Source organism: Ovis aries, chromosome 6 (assembly GCF_016772045.2).
Source record: "Ovis aries strain OAR_USU_Benz2616 breed Rambouillet chromosome 6, ARS-UI_Ramb_v3.0, whole genome shotgun sequence".
In the NCBI taxonomy this organism is placed as follows: domain Eukaryota; kingdom Metazoa; phylum Chordata; class Mammalia; order Artiodactyla; family Bovidae; genus Ovis; species Ovis aries.
The window spans coordinates 85800057-85820425 of NC_056059.1; the positions used below are offsets into that span (position 1 = coordinate 85800057).

At 36.6% G+C, this 20369-nt stretch overlaps 1 pseudogene; it reads right to left on the reverse strand.

The window, feature by feature from the left end:
• Positions 1-287: 287 nt before the first annotated feature.
• The window catches only part of LOC101123301 (UDP-glucuronosyltransferase 2A1-like), a 40871-nt pseudogene continuing 20789 nt past the window's right edge, over positions 288-20369 (reverse strand).

Consider the following 20369-nt stretch of genomic DNA (forward strand, 5'->3'; position numbering starts at 1 on the left):
AAATTCTTTACAGTGGTAATATCTTTTAAAAAATAAATATTAACAATGAAAAAATGTCTTTTTAAAAATAGCTTAGTTTCTTTAAATAAATTTCTTTGAGGTTGGAATCTAATATCCAGTAACAGTAGTGAATCTAAATGCTTTCATAGAAGTTGAGACATACAAGACAATTCCATTTGATTTTAGCTGTGTCCTGGAGATTATGTAAAAGTAATAAATTTAAATGAATGAAATGAATTACTCCTTTTAAAATACTGATGCTTCTCAGAAAAGCATACATCCTATACTCACATAAGGTTGTTAATAACTTCATTCAAAGCATTAAGCAGATCAGAACTCATCATTCTATGCAAGTCTAATTCAACAGTTGTCCCTTTGGCTTTTACTCAAGCAACATTATCAAGCTGATCACCCAACAAGGGAATTCCCACCATAGGGACCTATGGTAAACAGTTTCATAGATCTCATTGGTTCCACAGTGAGTGATAAAAGCTCTGGTTTTGGAATGGCCTAAACAGAAAAAGAAAATATATATATATATATATATATATATATATATATATATATTTATATATTTTTTGTTGGGGTGAGGATACTTTAATAAACAGGAATGGAGGAATTTAAGTAAACAAATGCTTGTGTGAATGGGAAATTGAAGGTGAGATATGCAGGGTTTCAATGAGAGAATGTTGGCATCACAGGCTAGAAAGATCAACTAGTGAAAGTTCATGAAATATATGTTTAAGAAAACAGGATTTTGTATTTGAATTTATATCAATCTGGTCACTAGGTCATGTCCAACTCTGTGACCCCATGGACTATACAATGCATGGAATTCTCCAGGACAGAATACTGGAGTGGGTAGCCATGCCCTCCTTCAGGGAATCTTCCCCACCCAGGGACTGAACCCAGTCTCACACATTGTAAGTAGATCCTTTACCAACTGAGCCACCAGGGAAGCCCATAGGAATCTGGAAGCATTTATAATATGATAGATAATAAAATGGTGTTTCACATTTTTTTTCCCAGATACTTACTGTGGGGAGAGTGCAGAGAGGTGGGAGAGAATGGATACAGACAGTCAAAGAGTGCTGCAGTATTCTGTACAAAAGTTAATGAGAACCTGATTTAAACATATTTTCCTTTACCCTGATGCTGAAGTGGGAGAGTTTGCATCATAAATGGGACAATTATAAATTTCATATTTATGTTAAAGCTTGATAAAGATTCTGTCCTTGACCAAAATCTAGTCAGGCTCTTCTGAACTCTCTTCTCAACCAGGTCCTGATTTGGAAGCTTGATTGTTAATCCCTGCATTACTCAATTTTAGCAAACATCCTACTGAGTCAGTTTAGCTAGACTTCTCCAACCTTGATATTTGATCACCTTTTTTGCTGTTGATTCATCCTTACCATCTTCCACCCTGGCCTGCATTAAGCATGCATCTGATTAGGTTGGCTTTTGCCAGAGTTCCCGTCTCTGTGTCAGTCGTTCAGTCAATCAGTACAACTCTTTGCAACCCCTTGGACTATTGCCGCATCAAGCTCCTGTGTCCATGGAATTCTCCAGGCAAGAACTGGAGTGGGTTTCCATTCCCTTCTCCAGGGGATCTTCCCAACCCAAGGATTGAACCCAGGTCTCTTACATTACAGGCAGATTCTTTACCATATAAGCCACCAGGGAAGGGAGTAAACTTTGAGCAAACTCCAAGAGATGATGAAAGACATCATGGTCAAGGAAGCCTGGCATGCTGCCGTCCATGTGGTCACGAAGAGTCAGACACGACTGAGAAACTGAATAACCCATATTTCTGATGTTTCCTCTCAGGAATTTTCTATCTGGTGACTCCCCACTCTGCACTTTGACCACTTTTCCCTTTTGTACTCAGTTGAATCCAATCTCTTCGACTTACTGTAGTAGTAACTATATTTATCATAATGGTCTTGAATAAAGTGTGCCTTACAGTCTTAGCAAGTGTCGTGAATATTTTTTTCTCTAGAAGAAATGTGAAAAAGACCAAAACAAAATTTATTTTTGCTTATTTTGTATGCAAATTTGTTGAATTTATTTGTTTTTGAGTAACTGTTCACATTATCCCTCATTCAGTTCTATTTAATATTCTTTTCTTTGGTCTTACCAAGAAGATGATTCTATAGAATCCATTCATATAGCTAGGTATTGGCTCCTAATATTTCTGATTTCTTTCCTGTGTATCTTCACAGAACCTGTTAAGACAAATGTCTTTACACTATTAGAAGATTTTTAGGTTTTTCATATCCTATCAGAGGAAGCCAACTAACCTAGAATTAATTTGGTTCAATAACTCCAAGTAATACATAAGCAAACTGAGGCCCTATGTAAGCAATTAATGTTTTTAAATATTGACCTTATAGACATATTTTCAAGTGCTTGCAAAAATCTTAATCATTAGGCTGTCATCATCAGATTAATTCTCATTTAGGAGATAAAGAATAAAAAGGTAATCTGTACCAGAGGGAGATCTGTACCTTTATCAGGCTTTTGTATCAGGGTGAATCTGATCTCATGAAATTATTTAGTACATGTTTCTCTTAAATTTTTTTGAAGATTTGAAAAGGATTAGTTTATTTAATTTTTTAATAGTTTAATAGAATTTACCAGTTATATTATCTCTCCAGGATTTTTCCTTTTTGGGAGACTTTTGCTTATTTATTCAATCTCTTAATTTGACATAAATCTGTTGAAATAATTGACTTTTTACTCAGACTCACAGGTACAGAGAACTAGTGATTGTCAGTGAGATAGGGGGTAGGAGTGATATATGAGTAGGGGGAAGGGGGAGGCACAAACTGTTGTGTAAAAGACTCAAAGATCTCTTGTTCAACACAGGGAGTATAGCCAATATTTTGTAATAACTGTAAGTTGAAAGAAACCTTTAAATTTGGACAAATTTTTCAAAAGTTAATTAATTTGAGGATTCTTGAGTTGGTAGACATGTAATTATATAATTATGATGCAACCATTTTGTTTGATTTCTACCAGTATAGAAAAAATACATATAGTAATAATAAATATAATACTGGTATCTAACACTGTTATGTAGATGGATGATCAAAGCAATTCAATAGTTGCTATACAAATAAATTACTACAAAAAAGCAAAAAGCTTAAGTAAGATGAGTTTTTCAAGGTATTTATCCATAGCCTCTAGCCTGTCTAATTTTGTTGTACAATTTTTATAATAGCCTTGTTTCTCTTCTGGTTGTATTGATATATAACTGACATACATGCATGCTAAGTCGCTGAGTCGTGTCCAACTCTTTGTGACCCTATGAACTATAACCTACCAGGCTCCTCTGCGCATGGGATTCTCCAGGCAAGAATACTGGAGGGGAGCCATTTCCTTCTCCAGAGGATCTTTCTGACTCAGGGATCGAATCCACATCTCTTATGTCTCCCACATTGCAGGCAGATACTTTACTAGCTGAGCTACCTGGGAAGCGCCATCTGTCATGTTATATAGGTACAAATTTGCAGAAATAAATTTTTTTTCCCCTTGAGATGAGAACTCACTCTCCTAACAATTTCTGTGTATAACATACAGCAGTGTTCATTAAATTTATGATGTATATTGCATCTTTGGTATTTATTTGGTTTGGAAGTTTGAACCTTTCAGCCATCTTCTTCCAGTTGACCCTTCCCCAATCTTCTGCCTCTGAGCACCAAAAATCTGATCTATTTTTCTCTGAGTTTGTTTAATTCTTTCTTGTTTTGAAATATGATAGCTCAGTTGGTAAAGAATCTGCCTGCAATGCAGGAGACCCTGGTTCGATTCCTGGGTCTGGAAGATTGGAAGATACCCTAAGAAGGGATAGGCTACCCACTCCATTATTCTTGGGCTTCACTTGTGGCTCAGCTGGTAAAGAATTTGCCTGCAATGCAAGAGACCTGGGTTCACTCCTTGGGTTGAGAAGATCCCCTGGAAAAGGGAAAGGCTACTCATTCTAGTATTCTGGCCTAAAGTGGAACACGACTGAGTGCCTTTCACTTTCACTTTCTTTCACAGCAGTATGTTTCTGGTAGACAACATAGTGATTTGGGTTCTCTATATATTTCAAAATGATCACAACAGTAAACCTAATTACAATATATAACAATATTACATAGTTACTGTGTATACTCCCCTCACTCTGCTTGGCAAAAATATACGTATATATGTAAAAGATATGATTATTTTAAGTTCATGATCTTTTAAATCACAGCAGGATCCTCTATGATCCACCTCCCAGAATTCTGGAAATAAAAGCAAAAATAAACAAATGGGATCTAATTAAAATTAAAAGCTTCTGCACAACAAAGGAAAATATAAGCAAGGTGAAAAGACAGCCTTCTGAATGGGAGAAAATAATAGCAAATGAAGCAACTGACGAACAACTAATCTCAAAAATATACAAGCAACTTATGCAGCTCAATTCCAGAAAAATAAACGACCCAATCAAAAATGGGCCAAAGAACTAAATAGACATTTCTCCAAAGAAGACATACGGATGGCTAACAAACACATGAAAAGATGCTCAACATCACTCATTATTAGAGAAATGCAAATCAAAACCACAATGAGGTACCACTTCACACCAGTCAGAATGGCTGCGATCCAAAAATCTGCAAGCAATAAATGCTGGAGAGGGTGTGGAGAAAGGGAACCCTCCTACACTGTTGCTGGGAATGCAAACTAGTACAGCCACTATGGAGAACAGTGTGGAGATTCCTTAAAAATTGCAAATAGAACTACTTTATGACCCAGCAATCCCACTGCTGGGCATACACACTGAGGAAACCAGAATTGAAAGAGACACATGTACCCCAATGTTCATCGCAGCACAGTTTATAATAGCCAGGACATGAAACAACCTAGATGTCCATCAGCAGATGAATGGATAAGAAAGCTGTGGTACATATACACAATGGAGTATTACTCAGCCGTTAAAAGAATTCATTTGAATCAGTTCTGATGAGATGGATGAAACTGGAGCCGATTATACAGAGTGAAGTAAGCCAGAAAGAAAAACACCAATACAGTATACTAACACATATATATGGAATTTAGGAAGATGGCAATGACGACCCTGTATGCAAGACAGGGAAAGAGACACAGATGTGTATAGTGGACTTTTGGACTCAGAGGGAGAGGGAGAGGGTGGGATGATTTGGGAGAATGACATTCTAACATGTATACTATCATGTGAATTGAATCGCCAGTCTATGTCTGACGCAGGATGCAGCATGCTTGGGGCTGGTGCATGGGGATGACCCAGAAAGATGTTATGGGGAGGGAGGTGGAGGGGGTTCATGTTTGGGAATGCATGTAAGAATTAAAGATTTTAAGATTTAAAAAATAAAAAACTAAAAAAAAAAATAAAAAAATAAATGCAAAATAAAATAAAATAAAATAAATTCAAATGCATTTTAAGAATCTTGTGTTTTTACTTCCCTACCACACTTAGTGTTTTTGAAATTGCATTTTAAATCTTACTGTTTTCTGTATCCCTTAACTACTTATCGAAGTATACATGATTGTACTACTTTTGTTTTTTAACCTTCCTTCTAGCTTTATGCTGGCTGATTTGCTAGCACTATAGTATATTTCTCTTCACCATGAGATGTTTGCTTTTGTAATTTTCATGATTCTAGATGTGGTCTTTTCTTTCTCACTTAGAGAAGCCGCATTAACATTTCTTGTACACCTGGTTTGGTGGTACTTAATTCTCTTCCGTCTAGTCAAGGCTATGGTTTTTCCTGTGGTCATGTAAGGATGTGAGAGTTGGACTGTGAAGAAGGCTGAGCGCCGAAGAATTGATGCTTTTGAACTGTGGTGTTGGAGAAGACTCTTAAGAGTCCCTTGGACTGCAAGGAGATCCAACCAGTCCATTCTGAAGGAGATCAGCCCTGGGATTTCTTTGGAAGGAATGATGCTAAAGCTGAAACTCCAGTACTTTGGCCACCTCGTACGAAGAGTTGACTCATTGGAAAAGACTCTGATGGTGGGAGGGATTGGGGGCAGGAGGAGAAGGGGATGACAGAGGATGAGATGGCTGGATGGCATCACTGACTCGATGGACGTGAGTCTGAGTGAACTCCGGGAGTTGGTGAGGAACAGGGAGCCCTGGTGTGCTGCGATTCGTGGGGTCACAAAGAGTCAGACACGACTGAGCGACTGAACTGAACAGAATTCTTTTAACTGAATTCAGTTAAATTATGAATAGAATAATTATTATGAGCATTCATAGGTTAAAATTACATGTAATTCTTTATTTTAAGTAAGGGTAAGGGAAAACAGGTCCCCAGTTGTTTAAGAATATCACTTAGTTATAACATAAAAAGGTATCAATAAGACTTTTAATTTGTCAGAACATCATAGAGTGAACTGCAGAACTCTTTACTGTATAATTAAAGTTTTCAATTGTTTATATACAAGTAGAGCTATTTAGGCATATTCTAGTAGTCTAAATTGTCAGTTTCAGGCTCAAACAGGGCCTGGTTCAAATTCATTATTTAAAAGGGAATACAGTCCTAAGGTATTCTGTGAACCAAAATTATATTTTAAAATATCTATTCCTTAATTATCCATGATGAGAGTTGTAACTTGTGTATAGGTCTCACATTTGAAATAACAAATATGAACAACAGAACAATGTTAAATTACACAGAAGCCTTAAAACCTAGGCACAAAGCTTACTGATTAACAGTAGTGAATGACAAGTTTCATTCATTATTTAAAGAAACCTCTGCAATATGCTTCTTATTTGTAATGCCGAGTTTAAATTAGGATACAAATTAAATATCCTGTTTTAACATTTAATACTTTTTTTTTTTAGAGTTTAGTTAAATTGACATTGTATGTATGTGCTTAGTCTTTCAATGGTTTCTGACTCTTTGTGACCTCATGGACTATAGCCCACCAGGCTCCTCTGTTCATGGGAATTCTCCAGGCAAGAATACCTGAGTAGGTTGTCATGCCCTCCTCCAGGGATTGAATCCAGGTATCCCACTTTGTAGGCAGATTCTTTACCACCTGAGCCACCAGGGACAATGCCAAAAACTTTTCCTACATTTTAAGCTCAGTTTTAAGAAGAGCTTCATGGATGTTAAAATAACTGCCCCTCAGAAAATAAGATTATCTGACTTTTTGTGGAATCTGGGCAAGGGTTGATGCAATCATATTAGACTTTTTTCTGTGAGGTTTTGGACCACTGACCCCAGAGTAAACATCAAACTCTTGTAACTCCTAGAAACTAGCCCATGAAATATGAAAGTTTATGTTATAAGAATGAGTCACACACTTTTCACAATGTGTCTGAATTATTAGAATAACCATTTAGGAGTATAAAATATGACCTGAAATCATTGGTTTTTAGGAAAATTCAGTTCAGTTTAGTCATTCAGTCGTGTCTGACTCTTTGTGACCCCATGAATCGCAGCACACCAGGCCTCCCTGTCCATCACCAACTCCTGGAGTTCACTCAGACTTGCGTCCATCAAGTCAGTGATGCCATCCAGCCATCTCATCCTCTGTCATCCCCTTCTCCTCCTGCCCCCAATCCCTCCCAGCATCAGAGTCTTTTGCAATGAGTCAACTCTTCACATGAGGTGGCCATAAAAGTACTGGAGTTTCAGCTTTAGCATCATTCCTTCCAAAGAAATCCCAGGGCTGATCTCTTTTAGAATGGACTGGTTGGATCTCCTTGCAGTCCAAGGGACTCTCAAGAGTCTTCTCTATCACCACAGTTCAAAAGCATCAATTCTTCGGCGCTCAGCCTTCTTCACAGTCCAACTCTCATATCTATACATGACCACTAGAAAAACCATAGCCTTGACTAGACGGACCTTTCTTGGAAAGTAATGTCTCTGCTTTTGAATATGCTATCATTTAAGTTAGATATATTATAATCTTCAGAGATATGTATATATTTGCAGATGAAAAAGCTATCTCAGAAAAGTTGAGTAATTTGTCCAAGGCTACAGAGCAGTAATTGGCAGAAGCAAATTTCTAAGTTAAGCTTGTTTTTTGTAGAGCCAATGAGTATATTCAGTACACATTATTCCATTCTGACACTCTCTCCACAATGCTCTGAATGAAGAACTTTTGATTTCTGCTTTAAGTTAAATAGTTCTGGTGCTGCACTTTGTTAGACTTTGGATGGTAATAAGATTATCTTTCTTTCGTTTTTCAGTTTAGTCACAGTCAGTATAATGGCATACTTTTGAGGTATTTACATTTTTTCTGTTGTCTAAGTTTCAATTGAGTCTACATTATTTATACTTTTCTCTTTGTGTGAGCTACCACAAACATGGTTAGAAACAAAGTAGCCATATAATTACTACAGAGCTTACAATTGTATTCATTCATGCTAGCAAGGTTTTGCTCAAAGTCCTTCAAGCTAGGCTTCAGCAATAAGTGAACTGAGAACCTCCAGATGTACCAGTTGGCTTTTGAAGAGGCAGAGGAACCAGAGATCAAATTGCCAACATTCCTTGGATCCTAGAGACAGCCAGGGAGTTCCTAAAAAACGTCTACTCCTGCTTGATTGGCTATGTTAAACCCTTTAACTGTGTGGATGACAACAAAATGTGGAAAATTCTTAAAGAAATGGGAATAACAGACCACTTTATCCATCTCCTGAGAAACCTGTATGAGGGCCAAGAAGCAACAGTTAGAAACAGTTATGGAACTGACTGGTTCCAAATTGGGAAAGGAGCATGATAAGGCTGCTTATTGTCACCTGTCTATTTAATTTCTATACCGAGTACATTATGTGAAATGCCAGTCTGAATGAATAACAAACCAGAATCAAGATTTTTGGGAGAAATACCAACAATCTCAGATATGAAGATGAAGCCCTGATACTTTAGCACCTGATGGGTAGAGCTAACTCACTGGAAAAGACTCTGATGCTGGGAAAGATTGGAAACTAAAGGAGAAAGGGAAGCAAAGAATGAGTTGGTTAAATAGCATCACTGACTCAATGGACATGAATCTGAGGAAACTCTGGGAGATAGTGGAGGACAGAGGAGCTTGGCATGCTGCCGTCTATGGGATTGCAAAGAATCAAACACGACTTAGTGACTGAACAACAATAGGAGCCACTCTAATGAAAGAAAGTGAAGATGAACTAAAAAGCCTCTTGATGAGGGTGACCAAGCAGACTGGAAAAGGTAGTTTGAAACTCAACATTCAAACAACTAAGATCATGGCATCCAGTCCCAACACTTCATGGCAAATAAAAGGGGGAAAAAAATAGAAGCAGTGACAGACTATTTTCCTGGGCTCCAAAAATCCCTGAGGATGGTGACTGCAGCCAAGAAATTAAAAGATGTGTGCTCATTGGAAGGAAAACTATGATAAACCTAGATAGCATATTAAAAACCAAAGCCATCACTTTGCTGACAAAGGTCCTTGTACTCAAAGCTATGGTTTTTCCACTAGATATATATGAATATAAGAGTTGGACCATAAAGAAGGATAGTTTAGTCACTAAGTCATGTCCAATTCTTGCAACCCCATGGACTATAGCCTGTCCACGGGATTCTCCAGGCAAGAATACCAGAGTGGGTTGCCATTTCCTTCTCCATGGGACTTCTTGACCCAGGAATCAAACCCGGGTCTCCTGCATTGCAGGCAGATTCTTTACCAACTGAGCTATGAGGGAACCTCAAATAAGAATGAGCACTGAAGCACTGATGCTTTTGGACTGTCATGTTGGAGAAGACTTGAGAGTCTCTTGGACTGCAAGGACATCAAAACAATCAATCCTAAAGGTAATCAGTCCTGAAAGTTCATTGGAAGGAGTGATGCTCAAGCTGAAGCTCCAATACTTCGGCCACCTGATGGAAAGAGCTGATTCATTGGAAAAGATCCTGATGCTTGGAAAGATTGAAGGAGCAGGGGCTGGAAGAGGATGAGTTGGTAAATATCATCATCAACTCAATGGACAGCAATTCGAGAATACCCTGGGAAATAGTTTGAGGAGCTTGGCATGGTACATTCTACAGGGTTGCAAAGAGATTGACAGGACTTAGCAACTGAACAATAACAAGTCGACAGAGTAGCAACATTGGGACACATCCTGTTGACATCACAAAGGATAAGAGAACTCTGGAGTATCTAGCGAGCTAAGTCGCTTCACTCATGTCCGATTCTTTGCGACCCTATGGACTGTAGCCTGCCATGGGATTCTCCAGGCAAGAACACTGGACTTTGCGACCCTATGGACTGTAGCCTGCCATGGGATTCTCTAGGCAAGAACAACTGGAGTGGGTTGCCATACCCTCCTCCAGGAGATCTTCCCAACCCAGGAATCAAACCCAAGTCTCCTGTAGCTCCTGCATTGTTGGCAGATTCTTTACTGCTGAGCCACCGGGGAAGCCCCTGGAGTATCTGGACCTAACAGTTATGTGTTGGACCTGGAAGTGATACATGCCACTTCAGCTCATTTTCATTGGTCAGAGAGTTTTGCACAAGTGTACTAAACTCAAGGACTAGGGCATTATTGTTGTCAAATATCTGGCATATTTGTTGAGCATCACAAATGATTACCACAATAATGAATTAAATACTTCTGGTAGCATAACAATCTAAGGTGGATAATTCCCATTAATTCCTGTGCTCAGGTTTTCAGTTTGAGTGTTAAATGCTAAACTAATAAACTGGAAATCATTCCAGGAAGTAAGTACTCAGAGAAGTAAAAAGAAGCATGGTTAATTACCTTAGGCAGAGACTTTGCAGAATTGTATTGCAGTCCTCCAACAAATTCAACGTTAGGTTAAGTAAGGGTATGGAAATTCAAAATTCTGTTCAAACCAACATTTCAGCTTTTTCCCATAATCTTACATAATGTGGTAGGTTTTCCTGAACAAAAATGAAAGATGATAAAGGGAAAACAATCTGATACATGTATTGCCATCAAATTTTCTGAGTAAAGTCTTTAAAGAACCTATATTAGTCTTAGGCAACCCATGAAAAATCAATAGTTCTTCTCCCACCGAGAGTACACAACACTGAGATTATGAAGAAACAAACGCTGATTTGAGCATGGAACAAACCAAAAGTCTGCTGCTTTCTCTCTGTTTGAGCTAAACCCGAGCCCCACTCCATGCTAGAATCAGTACTTGCTTCTAGCAATGAACAAGAAACTCAGCCAGTGATCCTCAGCCCTCTATGGTAGAAGCTCCTTCTCTTCTGGAATTCCATTTTATCTCATCCTCCTCACTCCAAAAGCCTTTGATAGCTTTAATAATGACTTTTGTAATTGACTTTTTTTTTCTTTCTTTTTTTCCTGGTGTTTGGGAATGTGCTGCCACAACTAATTACATCCTATCCAGAGAGGAAATCTTACAATAAAAATTTTAAAGTAATTCTTTCATTTTATACAAAATGAAAGTTTCTGTTTCCTACAGCTTTGTCCCCTTTTGTGAAAATAGAGTATTGCATCATAATCTGGCGGCTAAATATTTGCTCTTTTGACATATTTGCTAACAGTACAAAAGAGTTCCCTTCCAAACAAAGTGGAAAGCAAGTGAATATTTACAGAATAAGAATGCAAGTAAGTGACTCTGAATTAAATCACTTTCCTTAGTTTGCAGCCTGAGCTTCATTTCTGAATTCTGTATAACTACTGTGGTATAAGGAACCTTACTCAGAGTTGGTATCTTTTTGAAATATGCATTCTGTATCACTGAGAGGAGGAAACCATAGCTCTCTGGTTTCTCACCATAAGGCTTTTTGAATATTTTCCTTGGTGTTCCAAGTGTGCTAAAGTTTTAATTAGAAAATGTGAGGATTTTGATATGTCGAGAAAATCTATATGCATAAGAGATCACAAGCAAAACTCTGTAGTTTAGTGGTTTGATTCTGGTAACGTCAAAAATCAAAACCCAATTTCAGACTCGGTATATGTTGCATTTTGGAGCCTTACTGGTGTCAGCCAAGGGTATAATTTATTCTCTTTGTGAAATGATTTATTCCCATGCCCTTAAGCCTATGAAGGTTTTATTAGGATAGAACTTAAATATCATGTAATTATTCCTTTTATCTAAACATCTATATAGCTTTTTGTATATTTATAACACCGTGAAACCATCACCATCGTTACATTTTAGAAAATTTCATTACTCCCCAAAGAAATCCTGTATCCATTGATGGCCATTCCCCATTTCTTCCTCTTCTCAGCCCCTGACAACCACTATTCTACTTTCTCTCTCTCTTTTCCTATTTCAGAAAAACCTTGTTTCACTTAATATAAATGAAAGCATACACTATGTGATCTTTTGTGCCACTTTCACTTAGCGTAACATTTTCAAGGTTCATAGTGTGGCCAAATGTATCAATATTTCATTGCTTTTTGTTCCCGAATACTATTTTTGCAAGGATATTGTGCATTTTTTTTCATCCACTCATCAGTTGATAAAGATTTGGGTTGTTTTCTTATTTGGCTACTAAGAATAAGGCAGCTATGAGCATTCATGTATGTGTTTTGTGTGAGAAAATGGGTTCATTTTTCTTGGTTGTAGACCTATGAGTAGAATTGTGGGATCATGTCATTGATTTGCTTTATTTCATATCAAGATACTTTTTTGTTGTTGTTAAATCTCTGCTGCTGCTACTGCTAAGTCGCATCAGTCGTGTCCGACTCTGTGCGACCCCATAGACGGCAGCCCAGCAGGTTCCTCTGTCCCTGGGATTCTCCTTAGTAATCCACTGTGCTTCAAACATCTTATTGAAATGAAGACAATATAGTAGGAAAACTAAAAACTGTATCAATTATTGATATAATTGATCTGGATCAAGAAATTGTGAGAAAAATATTTCAAATTTGGAAATGCATTTCCCCATTTCCAAAAGTACATACCGCTTTTGATGCTATGCTAGGGCATTTGTTGAAGAATGAATGATTGAAAGATATTTTACATTTATAGAAAAGTGCACCTATGTTTCATTTTGTATTTATTATTGATTTCATGCAGATTTTTGTGTTTAGACACTGTGAAGTTAAATGTTAACTTGCATATTTTTGTCTGGTAAGAAAAAAATCATCCCTTAAATTATGATTTATTGCCCTATTAGACATCAACTATTTTTGTGTATACCCTAATAATATTATCTTTGCACTCTTTTTTCCCCAAGGTATTTATAGTTCCTCAAAATATTTTTTGAACCAGATGTTATCTTACTTGTTTCTTCCTCAATTATTAGAACATATTGGTACATATTTTAATAATTATATAAATTATAATTTATATCTTTAAATTTTAAAGATATACTTGGAATACATTATATAATGAAGCTTCTAAACTGATCCTGAATGGCAATCTATGTCTAATAGTATTTTTTAATTTAAGAGAGTAAATCACATTAATGATATATTTCTCAAAGAATATTTTAGGGGAGGATAGAAAGAGCTAGGAGAGAATCAGAATCTTATCTCATTATTAATGCTTCACTATAAAAGAGGTTCCAAAACTGAGTACCAAACTGCTGGAACCAGAAGTAAACAACTTAGATCCAGGTATAGGTCAGTCACTGGTTGGTCCATGACTCAGAAAATGTCACTAGGATGAGATTTTAAGTTATCTGTTTTCAGTTTTTCCTCTTGTATCGTGGACTCTAAACATGAGTGAGCAATGTATGCAGCAGTTTTCCCCTACATTTTTTAGGGTAAGGGCTAGAGAAACAGCACCTATTTCTGTCACAAAATTTCAGGAAAATGTCTCAATGCAGCAAGTCAACCTTGATTAGGTCATATGCCTTTTGAACTTATTTCATATTTCTTGGCAGCATACTTCATTAAAAGCTTTCATGTTGTTTGTGAGTCTTTGAAGAAATAATTCCTTACAGGAAATTTCGAACAGATACTCAAAAAAATGGAAAAGGGAAATGGCTATAAAACAAGATGTTGCAACTATCAGGTGCTGATAGTTTAATTTTTGAGAAATAGGTTGGTGTTGTTTTTTAGTAATGATATATTATTAGAGATACTTTTGTCAAAAATATCAATAAATAAAACAATGTTGAAATTCATATGAAATTGAAAAAGACCCCAATAGACTAAGCAATCCTGAGAAAAAAGAATGACCCACAGGCATCACACTTTCTTGTTTCAAGTAATGGTATAAACCTATACTAATCAAGGTCATATGGTACAGGTATAAAAACAGACACATGAACCAACAGAACACAATCAGAATCCCAGAAATAAACTCATGTGTATATATATGGTCAACTAATATTTCACAATGGAGCCAAAAATACTCAATGGAAAAAGATAGTCTTTTTAATCATTCTTCCTGAAGAAATGAATATTCTCATGCAAAAGAATAAAAATAGATCCCAATCTTATTCCACTACAAAAATTAAGTAGGAATGGATTAAAGACTTTGATGTATGACCTGAAACCATAAATTTCCTAGAAGAAAATATGGTAGAAATTTTCTTAATACAGATCCTGGCAATGATTTTTTTTAATTAACACCATAAGCATAAGCAATAAAATTAAAAATAAACAAGTAGGACTAATTCAGACAAAAAAGACTATGCATAGAAAAAGAAATGATCTGCAAAATGAGAAGGCAACTCATAGATGAGAGATAATACTTGTAAACCATATATCTGATTCAGGGTTATGATTCAAAATGTCTAAAGAACTCAAATACAATTCAGTACCAAAAGTCAATTTTATAAAATTAGCAAAGGATCTGAATATAGAATTTTTTTTTCCAAAGAAGATATTCAAGTGGCTAACAAGTACATAAAAAGATGCTCATCATTGCTATTCAGGGAAATGCAAATTAAAACCACAGTGAGATATTAGGTTGGTGGGAAAATAATTTCAGTCTTGCATTGTTGACCTTTGACATTTGATATTGGAATACATTCTTAAATGTGGTTATGATATACATCATTTTAATATGTATTTCTTGCTTTATTTTGTGCTAATGAATTATTACTTGCTATTTATTTTATGTATGTTTTAGACTATGGAAATAATGTTAGAAAAAAAGCAAATTCTAGTGATTTTCTTATTTGAGTTCAAAATAGCTCATAAAGCAGTGCTGACAACTCACAACATCAACACTGCATTTAGCCCAGGAACTACTAATGAACGTACAGTGTAGAGGAGGTTCAAGAAGTTTTGCGAAGGAGGCTAGAGCCTTGAAGATGAGCAGCACAGTAACTGACCTTCAGAAGTTGATAATGACCAATAGAAAGGACCAGGAAGCTGATCGTCTTACAACTACACAAGAAGTTGCCTAAGAACTCTGCATCGACCATTCCACAGTTGTTCTGCATTTGAAGCAAACTGGAAAGGTTAAAAATCTCAATAAGTGGGTGCCTCATGACCTGACTGCAAGTCAAAAAAAAATTCATCATTTTAAAATGTCATCTTCTTTTCTTCTATGCAGCCAAAAGAACCATTTCTGTATTAAATTGTGATGTGCAACAAAAAGTGAATTTTATACAATAACTAGCAATGACCAGTTCAGTGGCTGAGAAGAAGCTCCAATTCAGTTTCCAAAGCCAAACTTGCAACAAAAATGAGCCCTGGTCATTGTTTGGTGGTCTGTTGCACAACTGATCCACTGCAGCTTTCTGAATCTTGGTGAAACCATTATATCTGAGAAGTATGCTCAGAAAATCAATGAGAGGCACTGAAAACTGCAACACTTGCAGCCAGCGTTGGTCAACAGAAAGGGCCCAATTTTTCTTCACAACAATGCCTAACCCCAAGTTGCACAACCAATGCTTTAAAAGTTGAACCAATTGGGCTACAAGGTTTTGCCTCATTTGCCATATTCATTCTTGCCAACTATCACTTCTTCAAGCATCTCCATGACTTTTTGCAGGAAAAATGCTTCCACAGCCAGCGGGATGTAGAAAATGTTTTCCAAGATTTTTATGCTATAGGAATAAACTTACTTTTCATTGTCAAAAAAATGTGTTGATTGTAAGTAACTTTGTGCAATGATGAGTGTTAACTAGAGTTCTTGTGGTGTTCATTTCACAGTATTGTTGTTTGCATCCTAAGCCACTTCAGTCAAGTCCAACTCTGTACGACCCATGGACTATAGCCTGCCAGCCTCCCCTGTCCATGTGATTCTCCAGGCAAGAACATTGAAGTGAGTGTTGTTTAGCCACTAAGTTGTGTCCAACTCTTTTGTGACCCCTTGGACTGTAGCCTGTCAGTCTCCTCTGTCCATGGGATTTCCCAGGCAAGAATACTGGAGTGGGTTGTCATTTCCTTCTCCAGGGGACTTTCCCGACCCAGGGACTGAACCCCTGTCTTTTGCATTGCAGGCTAAGTCTTTATCACTGAGCCAGCTGGGAAGCCTTCATTTTACAATAGGACACATATAAAATCATTATATCATATATCTGTGATAAAGGAAAATGATTTTAAGGCAGGACAAGGAAAATTTCATACAAAATTTCCTCTGTCATTTGTGATAATACTCCATCCCCTCCTTCAATTTATCTGCATTATACATTAACTAAATCCCCTTAGAAGTTTCAGAAATGCCTACTCACCAAAAAACAAACAAAAAAAAACTTCTTCCTGCTGCCAGAAAGTTAACACCTCGGAAGATAATACTCCTTCCTTAATCACGTAAAGGGTCACAATGACACACCACTTGCCTTGTTGGCCTATGGAATCTGTCAATATTACTCTGATGTATAACCCTTTATATCAAAAACCTATACAAATATGTTTCTGACTTCTAATGGGCAGAGACATTTCCTCAGTGCTTTCTGAAAGACTCTCTTCTGGGTTATAATCCTAAATTTGACTTGATTAAGATTTTCAATCTATTTTGTATGATGACTATTGATTAATTTTTCACTGACACCTGAAACTAATGCAATGTGTTATGTTAAATATATCTTTCAAACATCAAACAGTATAAGCAGGGAACTGCTTTCTCAAAGATATTTTAGGCGAAATCATTCCTAACACAGTTATATATAAAAGATCAATTACGCAAAAGGAAAAACAAAAGAGTAAACAGATGTGCTAAAATAGAGGAAAAAAATATGTGCTCAGGGTTACAGCTCTCTAGTGGACTGCTAATGCAATTATGAATAGAACACCACCAACAAGAAAAAGGGGCTTCCCTGGTGGCTCAGACAGTAAAGATTCTGCCTACAATGTGGGAGGCCTGGGTTCAATCCCTGGGTTGGTAAGATCCCCTGGAGGAGGGCATTGCAACCCACTCCATTATTCTTGCCTGGAGAATCCCATGGGCAGAGGAGCCTGGCAGGCTACAGTCCATGGGTTCGCAAAGAGTCAGACACAACCGAGCAACTAAGCAGGAGCAGGAGGAATAAGGAAAAATGCAATTAGATTAAAAGTTTATAAACATAGTCCTTTACAGAAAAATCATAATTTTCTTTTCCCTTTTCTAAGACAAGAACAGATGAAAACAAGATATATTTATTTTTTAGTTTCATGCTCACCACATGTCAAGCCCTACAACCAGCCAACCAAGTCTAGATAGGATGCAAAAAAAGCCTGAGAAATAGATTAATCAGAAAGAAAGTAGGCTGTAAAAAAAGGAGACGTAAACAAAAAAGAAGTAAACCAAGGTTATAGAAAATAAGCACACTGTAAGGTTCGGTTTTTTTCAGATTTTTTTTTTTAACTTAGCAGCATCAAGCAGGTTTTACTCATAAATAGAGAGAATATTCCTTCTCTGATACGTGTTCAGTACTCAATCATATAAAACAAACACAAAAAGAAAAAGAGAAAAAGAATAAAAAGAATAAAAAGAAAGTTAAAAAAGAAAAAAAAGAAAAAGTATTTTCTTCACTCAAAACAATTTAGCAACAGGACCATGTGAGATTTCACTTAAAAATCTTTTCTAAATTTTCATACAATCAGATAAATATTTACACTATACATATGAAATAAGAATCATTCTTACATGTAAATTTCTTTTGCCTAAAACCTTGCTGTAATACTCATTCCATTGTAGAAATACATAATATGAATAAGTCATATCACTCATTGTATACAATAAACAATTAACTAGTCTCTGTACAAAAGTTATGTTGTCTGTCAGTCTTGATGCACTGACAGGAACATATGAAAATGGCATAGAAGTCCAGGACACAATTGCTCAATGATATTCCCAAAGGAAACCCCAAAAGATTTTTTTTTTCCCGAAAAGATTTATATAAAGGGAATGTTGAGGAGCTCAGCCACCAACCCTCCACAAAAATTTAAAGGATCAGCAATACAGATATCAAACTTAGCTGCCTGTAGCGTGCTAGGTAACTCCTATTTGTGATAGCACTATCACATACTCTTTTGGCTTTTGCTAATAAAGTATTCATTAGTTTTTTCCGGTTTACTTGCATTTTTTTCAAGTCCCACAGTGACAGTTTGGGCAGTTCAAAAGAAACTGTATAGAGATCAGTATTGAGCTCTTCCATGAGAGTTTGTTTACTTACTGGCCATTGGATAATCTCTACATTAAAAGGAATCTTGGTATGATCCATCAGAAGGCTTGGTGAAGGTATAAGAAAGGGTATCTCGTGTCTAGGAAGGTGGAGTTCTTCCAGAATAACTTTTAATCCAATCAACTAAAATTCTCAGGCCTTCCAGTACTTTCCTCATCCTTCCAGGGTCAAAGTGAAAAGTGAAAGTCGCTCAGTCATGTCTGATTCTTTGCAACCCCATGGAATATACAGTCCATGGAATTCTCCAAGCCAGAATACTACAGTGGGTAGCCTTTCCCTTCTCCAGGGGATCTTCCCAACTCAGGGATCAAACCCAGGTCTCCCGCATTGCAGGCAGATTCTTTATGAGCTGAGCCACAAAGGAAGCCCAAGAATACTGGAGTGCATAGCTTTTCCCTGCTCCAGCAGATCTTCCTAACCCAGGAATTGAACTGGGGTCTCCTGCATTGCAGGTAGATTCTTTACCCACTGAACTAGGAGGGAAGCTCTCCAGGGTCAAAGAGACATAGAATCAGCATGAAAAGGACACAGAAGTCTTTCACAGTCTTCGTGACTAACTCTTGCTCAAAGTAAGTTTGGGCTTAAGCCAAGTGTGTGAAACTCACAATTCAAAGATCTCTTCCTTAATTCTCCCAATGTTTATAGTAGGTTGGGCTGAACTTTGAATTGTGTACTTTGCAATAAAGACTAAAATGAAATGTAGGTGTTATTGATTGGAAAAATGTTGATTAAAGTCAATAAAAAATAAGAGAAAAAAACTCAGAAGAAGAGTTTGTAAGTTTCTTTCAGAGAATATCAAAAGAAAGGGCTTAAGGTTAAACATAAACCCATAATAACTTTTAAATAATGTTAAGAAAATTCATCATCAGGTATGCATATTTAATTAAGACTGGATGTTTGGGATCTTTTTCTCTGGCTTTATTTAAATGTTCATTTGATCAAAATTGTATAAATATCTCTAGTATTTCTTTTAGTGATAATTATACTAGATATTCCACATAGAAAAGAGAATATCACTTACTGCCATAAGGAAAGAATATGCCCACTTTAAGAGGTGTTAAGGCAGATACACTTTCAAATAAATATTTTGATGTTAAATAAAGTGCTCTTTTCACTAAATCACACATATCTTTATGAAAAAGAGATAAATATATCTTTCTACTATAGCTGTAAATATGAATTAAAGTTCAGATTCTAGGTCTGATTCACATTCTGTTGTGAAAAGATATCTCACAGTGGAAATGTATGTCATAAAGATATCTTGATGATTTTATCCTTCATTCGAAGGATATCTGCTTCTATTTCCTTTACTTTCTGTTTGAAGATATTTCTTATAATGTAGAACTCCTTTTTTTGGAGGGGAGGGGCTTGGATTTTTACACGTGGAAGCCATGATCTAGTGTAAAAATGGATTCAGTGATATTTAGGGCAATAACTTCATCTATAACTTTTTTGCTTAAAAAGTTAACTTTCTTCAAGTGAATAATCAATAAAAGTATGTGATGATAATAGTATCATCTTAAAAATAATTGGCTAATAATGAAAATATAATTCAGTAATTATCCAAAGATAAAATTATGAAAGAACTGTGAAGAAACAAAACACCTCTCTTCATACAAAGGAAACCCTATAGGGATATTCAGGCTTCCCAGGTGGCACCAGTGGCAAAGAACACTCCTGTCAGTGTAGAAGACTTAAGAGACATGGGTTTGATCCCTAGGTCAGAAAGATCCCCTGAGGGAGGGCATAACAACCCTTTCCAGTATACTTTCCTGGAGAATCACAGAACAGAGGAGTCTTGAGGGCTATGGTCCATAAGGTCATACAGATTCGGACATGACTGAAGTTATATAGCATGCATGCACAGGGATATTACTGAC